Source organism: Henckelia pumila, chromosome 3 (genome assembly GCF_033568475.1).
Source record: "Henckelia pumila isolate YLH828 chromosome 3, ASM3356847v2, whole genome shotgun sequence".
NCBI lineage: Eukaryota > Viridiplantae > Streptophyta > Magnoliopsida > Lamiales > Gesneriaceae > Henckelia > Henckelia pumila.
This window is the reverse complement of record NC_133122.1, coordinates 26779006-26795141: the sequence shown is the minus strand read 5'-3', so window position 1 is coordinate 26795141 and position 16136 is coordinate 26779006. Positions and strand designations below refer to the sequence as shown.

Below are 16136 nucleotides of genomic sequence, written 5' to 3'. Positions count from 1 at the left end.
AGAGAGTTTTTGGCTTCTATACAACGCCGTGTGATTACTTTCTAGAAACTGTACCGGGTAAAGCATGCATGTAGAACACGTTTTCTTCCGTGTTACATGTTCATTTTTCCTTTTCAAAAGGTCCTAGCCAATTCAACTATTCTTGCTCTATAAAAGTATCAACATTATGCAGGCAGATTACTGTATATATCCTTCAATTGATTATGTACTCCTTGATGCTCTCTCATGCTTGTGAGTCTGTGACGATGGGCTCATTGGCCTTATGAAATAAAAACAGAAACATCAATAGGAAATGATAGGATAGAACAAGGTGAGAAACCATATTTTAAACTCTGAATAGTGATTTGCTACTGTGATTCAATACAGTTGAGGAGAAAGTAAAAAAGAAAACAGAACAAAAATCTCAAAATAATTCTTCCAGAAAGCAGACAAATCAATAAAAAGTTGAATCAATTAACTATCAATCAGGACTAACTAAACTTTCCAAAACAGACATAAGATTAGCTCTATGACCGGAACGCCATTTGTGTGCCCAATGTTGTCATGATGAATCAGATGCAGTATCCAAGCTTAAATCCAAGTTCTCATTTTCACTTTCAGTCTTCATATCTTCCTGTAAGTTTTTTTAGCTTATATTCAGTGTTTGGCCAAATATAATGAAGTTTTGGTATGTTCTGATGGGATAATAATACACATCATACCAGTTCTTCCTTCAGCTTTTCGATGTTTTCCTCCAGTTCCAAAACGTGGTGTTTAAGAGCCTGCAAAAATTTGAAAGACAGATAAGTCACCGACAAAAACACAGAACTTTTTTAATTCACAACGATTTATCTTCTATTTGATGGTTAACAAGGCATTACCTCACGTCTCTGAAGTTCAATAGAATGAGCTAATGCTTGCCTTTTTGTTAAAACAATTTTCGGCCTAAATGCAGAAGGCCGCTGATAATTCTTTCCACGATAGACAATTATAACATAGCCTTTGGTAACTTTTTCTACAGATACCAACACCCCACCACTTTCGGCTTCAAGAGAAACTGCAATATGCTTGACTTGTGGAAATTTTTTCGTATTTACAATAATCTTCACCAGCTCCCTATACATACAGTGTAAGTGCATATTTTCAATAGTGCTATCTAAAATTTCTCACCTCCCTAAAAGAAAAACAACAAAATAAGCTCCAGATTTAAACAATGAGCCAGTAACGTAGCATGATGCAGTTGTTACCTAGAACCAGGTAACGTTTCATGCTCAAACCAATCTTATGAAACAAGAACCTTTCCTCATTAGTTAATGTTTCTGGATCAGTCGGCAGGTTTGCTGGTTCTTGTTTTCCTTGCACCTTATGCTTTGCCTGCACCAGATATGGTAATGGTAGCTTGTGATCAAAATCGAACGTAATTCAGACCTTGAGTTCTTCAGCCATCCTTTCATTGGAAGTATTCTGAACACCACGCTTGATGGCTATCTTTGCGATAGCACTCTTTTTTCATAAGTTAACCATAGTCATAGCAGACCTTGCAGTTCTCTGTTTCTTCCTAAATGATGAAGCAAGATAAAGGTCAGTGTTATTGCAAGCACCAAGAGTGAAATGTGGAGGCATTGCTCTTGCAATTCTACGCAAATAAGTCATTTCTTTGTCTGTCAGAGTTTTTCTAGTCCCATGAGGAAGAAGTCTAAAAGGAGGTTTGCAACCAGGAACAACAGCTGGGAGTAAATCTGCATCAACAGGAAGTCGTTCAAAACCCGACCAATCCATGACCCTCGAACCAAGCTCATCTAAAAGACAGTTGAGCTCATGTAATGACATTTCTTCCTCATTGGTTATATTTTTCGAATAATCTGAAGCATCAGCTTCGGAGGATTCTGCAGCCCGACTAACATGCTTCACACTGATGCTTTGAGGAGAGTCTGTTACTGAATCTTCAGAAGGGCCCGATGCTTGAATGTGAGCGTCAATGTGTTTACCGTATGACTTTACACAATCGAGCTTATAAGCCATTCCTCTGTATACCACTACCAAACTCCCTGATCTCCATATTACCAAACCTCCCGTTTTTCTCTGACATTTAACACAACACAAGGCACCGCACCGATATAAACTTTGAAGATTAAACACAATATAACTTCCAATGCTTAACATGATTCGGTAAATGAATCTAATGAAACCCATAACAATTAAATCAATATCTGTTTATTTGTTCTATCAAGGAAATGCACTCGATTATAGCGACTAACCTCTCCTGTTTGGCCTTGTTTTTTTAAAAAAAAACAAGCGAGCTAGCTAGCTCAAGGACCAAATATATAAATAAATAAACAACGTTGCCAATACTGATGTGAGGAAAACAGAAGGCAGTAAACCAAACTAATCGCAACAAGTGAAACTTGATAAAACTAAAAAATGAAAGTTCGGTTCATGGATTATAGACAAAAAACAGAATTGCATTTTACAAAACAAAAAGAAAAAAAGAAAAACAGTGTCATATCAGTAATCTATATTGATGAAGGCTAATCATCTATGCACTATACTCTAGGCTAAGGTTATGGCAATGGAGGGATAATTGTTCTTCGGGTGCGGAAATATCCGAATCTTCAATGTGCCCTTGTCTATGAAGGAACGGAGGCCGTAATCTTGGCAGAAATGTTTCCATTGGCTATTGAGGACATAGAACTTTTGGTCAGTACTCAATTTGATTCTCATTATGTATTTTTTTCCGTCTGGACCATAAACCGGCAGGGGTATCCCTCGCATTTCTTTCTCAGATATGTGTTCGAGATGACACTCTGTCACCTGCAGCTGCTCGTCGTTGACATTGTTAGCCGTTATTTTCTTTAGGATGACAATATTTCTAACAGATGACGGGTCGAGCTTGGTGTAATCCGGGCCTTCACCTTCCATCAGATTCTTGGTTCTTGAAGCAGACTGGCCTTCACCTTCAATCAGATTCTCGGTTCTTGCAGCAGACGGGCCCTCACCTTCCATCAGATTTTCGGTTCTTGAAGCAGACTTGCCTTCATCTTCCATCAGATTCTCGGTTCTAGCAGCAGACGGGCCCTCACCTTCCATCAGATTCTTGGTTCTTGAAGCAGACGGGCCTTCACAGTCACATTCCAAGCTTTGAATCAACATTTTCATATAAAGTTGTGCTTTTCTTGTAGCTTCTGCGTCCAAATTATCGCCCAGTATCATCAGTTTCACAGCAGCATCTATCATTTGTTCATCTATCTCATCATTCTTCCCAAAAAGATCCATCTTTCTGTGTTTCTGCACCGGAACAAAAACTCTCGCAAGAACCACCGGAGGAGAAGATGGGAGGGAAAATCAAAACAGCAAGACTTGGGAGTTGGGTGTAAAAACTAAAATAATATTGTATATATTTCAGTATGCACAAATTAAATAAATAGTTGTCTTTTAAAAAAGAGTAAGATGAATGGACCAAAGTGGAAATTACAACCCACTATTAATTAAATAAACATTAGCCCATTAGACTTGAAATTGGGCCGGCCCATTAACTTTCCTTAATTTCCAATTCCAACTTAACTTATGAGGTGCTTTCTGAAAAAGATTTACGTTTAACAAAACCAAGAGAAAACATGTTGTTTAGGTTCCGGTTTCTAATTAAATTTTTTAAAAAAATTATTGGAGTAGTAACTGGACAAATTCTAGTGTCAGCTTCAATGTAATAAAAGAAAATAAGAAGTTTTGGGATGATACACGGGGTCCGTGAATTATTTTTCCTCAGCTCCCTATTGCTTCGAAGGTGAACGGACCCTCTTCCAAAGTATGCACAGGGTCCGTGCATTAAATTTCTCTTCAGTCCTCCTAGTCTCTTATGATTTTTCCGTGTCTTCCGGCCAAGTTCCTACGTGGCATTAAAAGTTTGACCTTTTCTTCAATATTCAATTCTTCTAACTTAGTCAAACCTGCAAATACAGAAAATATGACGATTTGAGCGCAAAACTCGGAATAAAAATGCCAAACAAGCACGAATACGACAAATTAAAGTGCCAAATAAGCTATAAGATTTGTGCTTATCAATGAAACAAACAACCATACTAAAGATAGTGAATAACGCAGTATTTCAAATAACTGTCCATTATAGCATTTATTAATTAACCATGTTTGTTTAAAATTAGACTATTTTCTTTACACATATAGTCAGTGGATGTGGAATGTAAAGTACTATAATATAGTTATTTAATATAATATAGTAATTGAAAAATTATATTTGCTACGATTTGACTAGAACCGTGACAAAAGATATTTTATTATTATTATTTTATTTAATTATTAATTAATTGTATTGGCCACGGTTTGAATAGAACCGTGGCAATAGATACTTTATTATTATTATTTTATTTAATGATTAATTAATTGTATTGGCCACGGTTTGACTACAACCGTGCAATATTTCCATGATTTGACATGAACCGTGGCAAAATCAATAATTTATAGGGATTTTGTTGCCGTTAAAACAGCGTTGTTGTTGCCGTTACGCTGCCGCCGCGGCCATCGCGGTAAATAATTTATATATTAATTAATTTAGATTATGTTTTTATTAATTTAATTTGAATATATGATGCTTACATATTTTATTTAGGAATTTAGGAATTAACATTATTAGATAGTATAGGGATTTTGGAATGTGTTAGAATTACAAATATACTAATATTGTGGACTTGTAGTAAATAAACCTAAATCATATTAAACATTATTATACATTAACATATAATAAATGTTATTGAATCTTTTGTGTAGGCTTCTTCCAGAGAAGAACGGCGTAAGTACGTTTATAGTTAAAAAGTTCAAGCAACAGATTTTTTCGGGTGGCTACTCTTGGAGGTACGTGGCACAACCTAGTCGTGATTACTATTGAGATCAATTTGTGGTACGTTATTATGCAATGTCTCATTGTTTAAATATTTATTTTGTAATGGTTCTAAATTCTCTAACATGAAGTGATGACTAAATTTATTTAATTTTGTATTGCAATAACAGGCTGCGTACAGGTGGGACCCGGAACACAACATTCAAATTCAACGTATTTGGAACAAAATGTGTTCTGATACGTACCGCAGCACACTGCATCGTTGGAGGAAGCGAGGGAACGTGCCTCGCACTATCGATCCGGTGATTTGAGCTACATATCTTGCCCATTGGGAGAAGGAGGAGTGGCAGAAGCTGTCCAGGACATACAGGAGTAACAGGCGTAGCGAGCCTGCTGAACCAGGGACCGGTGTCACGATGCAACATCGCCGACTCGAGACCCTATGCGGTGCATGCGGCAAGCCTGGTAAGCCAAATTTCGAGTACATATTACTATAATATTCACTCTTTGTTGATTGCAATTATCAATACACGAGTATGCAATCCAGCGTCAGGAGCTGAACAAAGATCCCAACAGTTACGAGCTCCATCTCAAAACGCACAGGCGGCCGAATCGGACCTTTGCCGATAGCAAGTCCCGATTTAAAGACATGCATTTCATTACGTTGATATTGATTACGTGTTGCCTTGGAAGCATGTTTACTGATTTCATTACTTGTTATGTTGCTTTTACTGGGAGTATCTTTCTCACCGGTTTATCCGGCTGTTGCTTTGTTTTGTATGTGTACTTGGCAACAGGTGGGACATGATCAAGTCAGCGAAGACCTGGTTAGCAACAAGAGGGAGAGTTAGTCGTGGGACTCGGTTTAGAATTCGTATTAACATGACAATCTAGTTTATGTTTTGAAGCGTGTTTAAAACTCGAACTTGGATTGGAGGTTGTCTTGCATGTGTTTAGAACTTGTTATGTTTTGTAGTCGGCTTGTAATAGCTAGCACCGATGAATGTTCTATCCTGTTGAGCAGTTGAACAACTCTATTAGTTCTTGTATTGTATGTTGCTGGATTTGTGTACCAATGCATGATTATGTTGTTTGAGCTTTGATTGTTGCACTCTCCCGAGCTTTAAATATCCTTTGGATTGTTTTTCGTAGCAAGAACAGCAGGTGCAGCGTGCCTGCGCAGCCTGGCATGCGCGCCCGCGCGGCCTGCGCCCCCTGGACAGGGCGCCATATGCGCCCGCGCCTCTGGAGGGCGCGACCGCGCGGCAACTAGGGCGATGTGCGCGGCCGCGCCGATCTGAGGCGCGGCCCCTCCCCGTTTTAAAAAAAAAAATGTTCTTGGCTTTTAATGCTTGCTTGTTAGTTTAGTCCTTGATTAGATGTTTAGAATCGAGGTCTCACAAAACTAATTATATTTGAGTAGGTAGTGATAAATAAGTTGGTTTTAGGTTTAGGGATTTTTGGGTCATTGTCTCATAATTTAACCATATGAAAGTATGAACTTACTGATATTAATTATTAATTAAAATTGAAAAAAAAACATAAAAGTTAACATGGTAAAGAATTGTCGTGTCCCCAAAATACTATAAGCCAGTATTTCTCATTTCTTTCTTCATGTTCTTCTTTTGATTCCTTTGATTCGGTTGGAACTTGAATCGTTCAAAGTTTGAAAATTGTTACATTTTCTAGATTCCCATTTAATTTATAGATATCTATCATATTTCTTTTATTCAACAGGCAATCGCTTCATTTTCTTCTCAGATCGATCGCCAGCAGATACGACATCAAATATTTCGGCAACAAAAACACGTACGTCATGGATAAAAAACCCGGGTAAAATTACTTTGAGCAAATTAGCGATAAATCTCCAAACCTAAACTTGACTTTACCCTAGCTCCCTACCCATAAGATTCTTTGCAATAGCTCCCTAGGACCATCAAACTTGAATATTTAAATTGTTTAATTCTTATACTGGATTTATGCTTTTTTATGCTCAAAATCTAAAGACTTTATGCTAAAATCTGTAGATTTCGTGCTTAATCATGGTACAAAGAATTTGTGTCAAAAATGGTATCAAAGTCTTAGGTTAATTATTCAGACATAATATTATTCGATAATTCATGCTTTTCTTTGTTGAGGAGAAGATATTTTTTAAAAAGATGACTTCAAACGAAGGTTTGAATCAAAAGAATTTTATTCATATGAAATCCTATAAACAAGTTAATCTATTCACAATAGATTACTTACAACAGGTTGTGATTAATGCTCTTAATTTTGAAGAGATAAAGAAAAATGATTTCTAACTCTCAATTTTTAGAGATTACCCTAGATTCCTCTAAACTCTCCGGAGATCTTAGAGAAATTCAAAAGACGGTACAATATTACAGTAATCAGCTGTATGAAATACCTCGGCAAATTGAAGAAATCCTTAAGAAACAAGAAGAAATTCTTGGAAACCTAAAAGATCTTCAAAATAAAATTATAAATCTAGAACACACTTCGGGTTCTAGAAAAGGAAATACAGGAGGAAGATTACCACTCTCATTTGGTACCGAACCTTTGTTACATCAGAAAGGTAAAACCAAAATGGTCCAAAAACTTTTAACCAATGATGAAATGATGATTAATCTTATAAAAGCAGTATCAGAAAAAAAAAACACTATCTGATGACGACTTTAGAAAGATTAAATCTCGAGGATCTACAAGATCTTGCGGATTATTTTGTGAATCTCAAAGTAGTAGATCTAAAAATGAATTCCCCCGAGGGTGAACAATCCATAGGGAATCCCCCAAGATATGTGGTTAAAACAGAAGAACCACATAGTGAGTTTCAGGTTGAAGAAAATTCACATCCAGCAGGAACCAGATCAAGGAGGAGTAAAATTCCACTCCATCAAACTCCTTACGGAAAAACTGTTTTAGATCCAATACATCCTTACGAGGTTATGTTAAACCTTGATGTTTTGGACTTCAAAAACAAAGAAGATCTTATAGATGATTGGACGTCAGCTATGAGAATAGCAGCAGGGACATTAGATCTCAATAAAGAAGGATTCATTAAACATCTAGAAATGAGTCTAATGGGATCTGTTAAGATCGCATGGGAGATGACTATGCCAAAAACTAAGGAATCAATCTTAGCAAGAGAATCCCTCAGCGAGATTAGAGAAAGAATGACCACCCTATTTAAAGCACAATTCATAGGGGTAGACTATTTCAATAATCAAGATACAGAGAAAAAGAGAAGATATACTCAAGCTCTTTATAGCCTCGAGTTACATGATATATGCTTAGTTGATGAATGCATTATGTTATTCACTAAATACATATGGAATTCGGGAGTCGAGGAAAATATAGCTATTCAGCTATTTTTTGCAAAAATGCCAAGTCCCTGGAGAGAAATGCTGATTAAAAAATATGTTCCAGGCAATCTTGATACATTGGCAAGACGTGCCTCCTTTTTGAAAGAAAAATTAGCAGAATGGTGCCATATGGCAGCATTACAGAGAACTACAAGAAAATAAGAGGATACATAAGCGTACACCTTTGTGTTGTAGAGAAAATGATCTTCCAACGATCATTGGAAACAGATCACAGGGATTTAAAAGAAAGAAATTCAGAAATAATCCCTATAATGAAAGAATGAAAAGTTCTTGGAAACCAAGAACATTTTGGTCCAAACAAAAGGCCAGATCCTATAGATCAGGTAGAAGAAGTGGACCTACAAGAACATCCCCAGCAATAGGCTCATCACAAAGCAGGGGAAGAACACCATCAAGAAGAACTTTCAGAAGAACTCATACAAGAGCAAGTGAAAGTTTCAAGGATTACAACTACTGGACATGTGGAGCAAGAGGACATATATCTACAAATTGTCCAGAAAACGACAAAAAAGGAGTTAAACTCTTTGAAGCAACACCAAATATGGATGATGCGGTCTTCTTTTAAGATCTAATCCAAGTATATCAATTTGAGGATATCCCCTCAGATGAAAGCATATACGAAAAAGAGATATTGTTTAGTCGAGAAGTTTTTGAAGATGAATCAGAATCAGAATCAGAGTAAAGAGGAAGTGTTTCGCCATGAAACACATGAAAGTTTGGCTGGGTTCTTTAGTCAAATCATGATATCTCATAATATGGTCCAAAGGATTATGAGAGAAAATCCAACATTACAGAAGTACCAAGGATTTTCGACAGGAAAAATTGAAAGAGTCTTAGGAAACCTAGGGCTAAGACAAAGAAGACATAATTTGATTTATAAGGTATCCAGAAGGGAAATGGCGATCCCAATGGAACTAACCAGTAATCAAATTGAAATGCAGTTAATTCCCTTTGAAGAAATTCGAGAAGAATTACAGAAATTAAAAGCAGAAGTAGCAAAGACAATGTCTTGGATTCATATTGGAGCAATCCAGATTATGATCAAGGCTACTTTTAAAGAGGAAATAGATTCATCCATAGATATTGTAGTATGCAATAAAAGAATGGGGAATATACAAGATGCGGTTCTAGGAACTATCTCGGGAAATTTATGTGCAGGAAAAATTGTGGGAGTTATTTATCCAAGAATAGCCTACAATTTAGCTGATAGAGATTTTAGTCGAGCCTTGACTTTGCATCAAAACTTCAAGGAAAAAAGACTACCGAAGGAAGGTAATAGGCCATATTCTATTACGTATCAAATTTCATATGCTCTTTCTAATACTTACCATTCTGAATTATTTATTAGAAATGAGTTCATTGAAATTCCAAAGATCTTTGGGAAAGTTGTTCAAGCAATATATCCGGAAAGAATCAAGTTTCCTTTAATTCAGGAAACAGACATTCAAATTCAAGACAGACCGGTTCTATACAGAGACCTTAAAATAGAACCCCGAAGGTTATCTTTCCAAGGAGACAGAATGACAAGAAGGAGATGGGACAAATCTCCTATTCAAGAAATTCCACCAGAAGAAAAAGAGTTTTCTATAATAGGAAAACTTAGATCTCCAAAAGGATGGAAAGTAGTGAAAATAGTATTCGAAATTACAATTCATCGGAACTTGTTCCCTTGTAACTCGATTTAATATTTGGAACAACAGGAAAAAGGAACTTATCAAGGAGTGATAAATATTGGAGAATTGGAAGTTCAAATCTGGAGAATTCCAGGAAAAGAAATAGATCAACTCATTCTTGGTCTAGAATTCCTGGAGGACCATAAACCATGGAAACGCCTTGAAAAAGGAATAGAGTTCATGACAAAAGAAAAGACTTGGAGAATTCAATAAGAATTCTACGAAATGGAAAACCAAGAGAATTGGATAAGGGACAATCCCTTAATCAGATTCGAAAACTCTGTTCATAAACAGAGGAAGAAGCAACAGTTGAAATTAGTAAGTCATGAACATGATTTACTAGAATGCATTGAAGAAGTAGAGAGGAGTAATTAACCATACTCTACCTTCTGAGGCCTTAGGGAAACTAAAGGTAAATAGTCTTAATCGGATTACTGAGTTACAACACAGTCTGTTAAAAATGGCAGGGCCATTTAGTAATCCCTTTAAAAAATGACAGCAAGTCCTTTCTCCATATACATTCCGATAGGGATGTTATATGAACAATATAAGGCTGAGTATTTTGCAGCTTATATTGACTCGGGAGCAGGAATTTGTACAGCAAAAAGAGGAGTCTTCCCTGAAGAATGTGAAGAGAAATTGCCAAAAATTGCTGGACGAGATTTCTCTCGAAGAATTTTGATTCTTTGCAAAGGAATAAAACAAGCAGAGATCCTTATAGGAGGTGCATGTCAAACATCTTGGTACAAGGTAAAAACACCACCAATCTATTTTCATGATACAGGAGCTGATATCATGTTAGGAAATAACTTCTTACAAATGTTTAAGAAGTACACACAAGACAATAAGTCAAGAAGACTTATGTTCACTACAATTTGTGAGCATAAAATTATCGTTCAAAGACTCAAGGTTGCTTTTTATCGACAATTGCCGATAATATTTCGCAGCAAGCGTGGTGATAAAGGACAACTTTTTCACCCAAAAATGAAAGATCCAAGAAGGTTTGGAGAAACCATGTTGAAAATAACAACAGAACAAGAACTCCAAACAGAGGATATGGAGCTTCTCAAGGTAACTCTAAATCACAGAGATATAGAGTTAGAGAATAAAGTATCCTTTGAAGATGTCAAAAAGAGGCTCAAAGAAAGTTACAACGAGCATCCATTGGCATGGTGGGATAAAAATCAACTCAAAGCCAGTCTTACTCTAAAGAAAGGCAAATAGTATGAATTCGTCAGATATAAGCCTATCCCGATGAACATAACAGATCAAAGGGATATGAGAATGATTATCAAGGAACATTTGGACCTTGGTTTAATCAAAGAAGGAGTTTCACCATATAGCAGCCCAGGTTTTCTGGTTAGAAATCATGGTGAAATAAAAAGAGGGAAACCCAGGCTAGTTATTAACTACCAAGGTATTAATAAAATCTTGGAGTTTGATGGGTACTTCATACCGAGTAGAGAACACCTAATTAGATGTGTACGAAATGCTAGAGTGTTCTCAAAATTTGATTGTAAGTCTGGATTTTACCAGATTCGAATGGAAGAAGGAAGTAAGAAATTCACAGCCTTCTCTACTCCACAAGGACACTATATTTGGAAAGTTATGCCTATGGGATTAGCTAATGCACCCCAGATATTTTAAAGAAAGATGGATAACCTTTTTAAAGATTATTTCAACTTTATGTTTGTTTATATTGATGATATTCTTATAGCATCAAAAAATATAGACGAATACGTTAAACACTTAGAGATTTTCTCTAAAATTTATAAACAAGAAGGACTGGTTTTATCTGAAAAAAAGCAGTCATAGCAACGAGGAAAATTGAATTCCTCTGTATTGAGATTGATGAAACTGGAATAATTCTACAACCCCATATTGTGGAAAAGGTAAAGAATTTTCCAGATAAACTCAAAGATGTAAAACAACTCCAGAGTTTTCTTGGAGTAGTTAATTTTGCAGGGATGTTCATTAACAATCTAGAAATGTACAGAAAGGTGTTCAGTCCTTTGTTAAAAAAGGATGCTAGGTTTATATGAACCGATGACCATACTAAAGGGGTAAACCAATTAAAAGAGATATGTAAAAATCTCCCAAAAATGGCTATACCCGTAGATGAAGATGATCTGGTATTATTTAAGGATGCCAGCGGCGATTGGTGGGCATCAGTCCATACCAAGATCACTCCAGATGGAGAAATACCATGCAGATACTGTAGTGGTCTTTTTTCAGAATCTGAGGCCATTAGATGGAATATCAACGAGAAGGAATTTTATGCAGTTAAAAGGGCTTTTGAAAAATGGTTATTATTTCTACTTGCTAAAAAATCACTCTGAAGGTTGATAACACCCAAGTAAAAGCTTTCCTAAAAAATAAGATTGAATCTAAACCTGAGAAAGTTAGGTTATTAAGATGACAAGCATTATGTCAAAATTATATTTTTGATATTGTTATTATTAAATCTCATGAAAATATTCTTGCAGATTTCTTAACAAGAGATAGAAGGCAGTGACGTGGATTCCATCATGAAAATGCAGAGGCATCTCAGGGAACACCTTGGGTTGCTTCAAAACGAGTTCAACCAGTTAGCCATTAATGCTGAAATGGCCGGCAGGTTACAACAAGCTGATCGGATCAAAATATCTAATCAAATTACAGGATGTATGCAAGCTCAAACACAACTATGGGTTGCTATTCAAGGGCCAATTGTGAAGGCTAGAGAAAAACTATTGGTTTCTCATAAACAAGATATGCTAAAACCATTGGTTTTACAAGAACAAGAAATACAACCACCGATTGTGAAACAAGATGTTGAGGAATCCAAAACTCAAGAAACAAGTGCTAATCTATCATCAGCCTTTGATGATCTGGATGAAGCAACAATTGATGAGGATAACTCATCAAGTCAACCCTCCGCCTCTGGGGTAAAAGAGGAAGAGATCAATCTTAGGCCCAACACTGACAAGGGAAAATCTAAGATTGATACTAATCCATCTATTATTTTTCCATTCCAGGTTTATCAACAAAGGTGGGAGAAATTGAATACAAGGAGTGAAATTAACCCGAACACTTGCAGGGTTGATGTTGCAGGAATATATCCAAGGGTTTGGCTAAAAAATAATGTCAATCCTAAAGATGTAAAACTCTGGTATGAATTTGGGGCTTTAGCCTCAGTTTATACAACGTCACCAAGCTAACCGGAGATATCACAGTTACCAAAATGGATCTAGAAAGCAGTCCAAGAAACATGGGCAAATAATGATCATTTTTCCAGAGGAGATGTGCTTGAGTTATACTTTTTTAGTGCAGCTCCAGAACCAACAGTGAAAGGATCACATGAACCCTTTCATTTCATCAAGCTGAGGAGACCTGATATAAACAGTCATAAATTTATCAAGGATCCTAAAACTGAAGAAATACCCTTGGTGTCCACTTTCGGGGAAAATGAGATCTCAACCAGAAGGGCATGGGGTATTTGGGTTTGTCTTACTGAGATGGACACAGTCAAGTTTCCATTCAAATTTTATCAGAATTCTGTGAATGGATCGTTTCTGTTGAACACAATGACAGGAAAAACTACAGCATTTGCGGAAGAACTCTTCGAAAAGAAAAGAAATCTTTTGTGGAACAGCAAGCTGCCGGGGAGTAAAGAAACTCGCCGAAAATTTTGTAACATGGCTCATATTGGACGATGGTCAGAGAATATCTGCCCAGAATGCCCAAATCAGAAGGAGCCAGAATTTGGAAAAACCTTTAGACCCCGAACGGATCGAAAGGATTTTTCCAAGACAAGCAAAGGTGGACAAGGACCACCGAAGATGCGTTTTCACAGGGGCCTACTTCAAAAGCAAAAGATGCCCCGACAACAATAAAGCAGGCATGTGAGGAGAATAAAGCCAAAAGAAAGTGGCAGACATGTGATTCCTCCACTAGTAAAAGATGCCATCAATAATGTCATAAAAAATTCTAGACATCTGCCTTCTCCACTAGTAAAAGATGCCATCAATAATGACATACAGAAATACAAGACAGATGTGAGATTTCCTGAAGTTTCTCGGTGAAACGAGTGGAACTACAGCTATAAATACAAGCATTTGAGGAAGCTGAAGATATCGATCATTCCCTTCAGTTTTCTTACAAATAAATTGTTGTAATATTTCTCTTTCTATTGTATTAAGTTTTCTTTATGTATTTCAAAAACAAGGCTACTATGAGTAGCTAAACAAGTTATCTTCTCCTGTTCAAAAGAGTTACTTTATGTAATAATATTATGTCTGAATAATTTTTTAAAGCCTCTTGTCCTTTCATGCTCATATTTTATAATTAAATTTATATACCATACGCTTTAAGGTAAAAAACGAATTAAGGCTGTGCTGGGTGTCGTGAAGGAGCTTGTGCAGAAACCATCTGTTACGACTGCGTGGTTGGAGTGTGAGGAGCACTTCGTAAAACTCGGCAGGTATGACCCGAGGACATTATGGTCAAAGAGGTATTTGAATTTAATTTATCTTACGGAAGCATGTTGGACCCTAATCTAGAGTATATCGGCTGGAAACCTTGCATAACCGATAGTCTTGCATGGTCGGGACTGGTTTGATAGGTATAACAAAGCCACGTACAAATGATTAGTTTTAATTAATTGTTAATTCAAAAATATTCAAAAATGGGGACCATTAGGGAGTGAAAACAAAGAAAGGGGTGGGCAGGGAGTTAAGTTAAAAGAGAAAGTTTGGTAATGATGTAAGAAAGGTAGTTTTTTACGTTTAAATTTTCTATTTTTAGGGCCCGTAGTTTATTCAGTATGTGTGATCATATTTCTTGCTTTTTATATCAATGTTCTTGCATTTTTGCATGAAAAGTAAGCGAAAAGAGTGAAAATCCGAGGGCAAAAGTTATGGAATTTTAGTCGGAAAATATATGTTTTGGATGTTGGGTTTTAGTTTGAAGGTCGAATAATTCTTCAGCGAATCAGTAGCAAATTTAGTGGGAATAACTTTGACATGATTAATTAACTCCTTTTATGATGTCTATTCGGAAGTAATTGCTTTTATCGGATAGGATGAAGAATTTGACTGATTTCGTTGTTGTTGAATGTCTTCTGAATAGTTTTAGGCACATTTTTTAATCTGCACTATCAAGAAAATATCAATTTGCACGTTTATGTACATTTAATTTGGCTCAAATTATTCAGGGTGTTCACGCTCCACGGGTCTCGTGATAAAGCCGTCAAATTAGACGATGCAAAGGAATTCGACAAGATTATACCAAAACACATGCTACACATCATAAAAGGGGCTAATTAATCATGGCTTCACTGAACACCAAGGTGAATTAACTTCAACCATTGTGCTTTATATGCGAGAATCGCTATCAGCAGCTGCGCAAAGATAAACAAGGTTTAGTCTTATGTATGATGGCAAGTATGTGATGTATGCAAGTATTCAATCAAATATGCCAAACATTTATTGTACTGTCTGATAGAATTAGTCATATATATAATGGCATAAATTCTGCATTAATTTGTGTAAGTAACACGCTTGATATCATGTATGTGATCCTATAGTTTATGCAAAATCAGAGAAAAGTTGCATGTCCGAATCTCAACTGAAGGAAAATGGCTGAGGTTTTAATTTCTTGAAAAAGTGGTACTGCTCATGATAAGATTTTGAATATATATAAGCGGCTTAGACTATCTACAAAACTCCAGGCATTACCCAGAAATTATGCAACAGATTCTTTGGTTCATTTGGTCCAAAAAGGTACTCCCTAGGAACGACCTTCATCCAGCATTTGGCATTTTGACTTGCCACAAAATTTTATTCGCAATGAATAGAACAACATTTTGACATCATCGATGAATGCAAAGAGAGTTTTTGGCTTCTATACAACGCCGTGTGATTACTTTCTAGAAACTGTACCGGGTAAAGCATGCATGTAGAACACGTTTTCTTCCGTGTTACATGTTCATTTTTCCTTTTCAAAAGGTCCTAGCCAATTCAACTATTCTTGCTCTATAAAAGTATCAACATTATGCAGGCAGATTACTGTATATATCCTTCAATTGATTATGTACTCCTTGATGCTCTCTCATGCTTGTGAGTCTGTGACGATGGGCTCATTGGCCTTATGAAATAAAAACAGAAACATCAATAGGAAATGATAGGATAGAACAAGGTGAGAAACCATATTTTAAACTCTGAATAGTGATTTGCTACTGTGATTCAATACAGTTGAGGAGAAAGTAAAAAA

At 36.3% G+C, this 16136-nt stretch overlaps 1 pseudogene; it reads right to left on the bottom strand.

Moving 5' to 3' along the window:
- Positions 1-385: 385 nt before the first annotated feature.
- On the bottom strand, positions 386-2234 carry LOC140888311 (CRM-domain containing factor CFM3, chloroplastic/mitochondrial-like; annotated as a pseudogene).
- Between the last annotated feature and the right edge of the window lie 13902 nt (positions 2235-16136).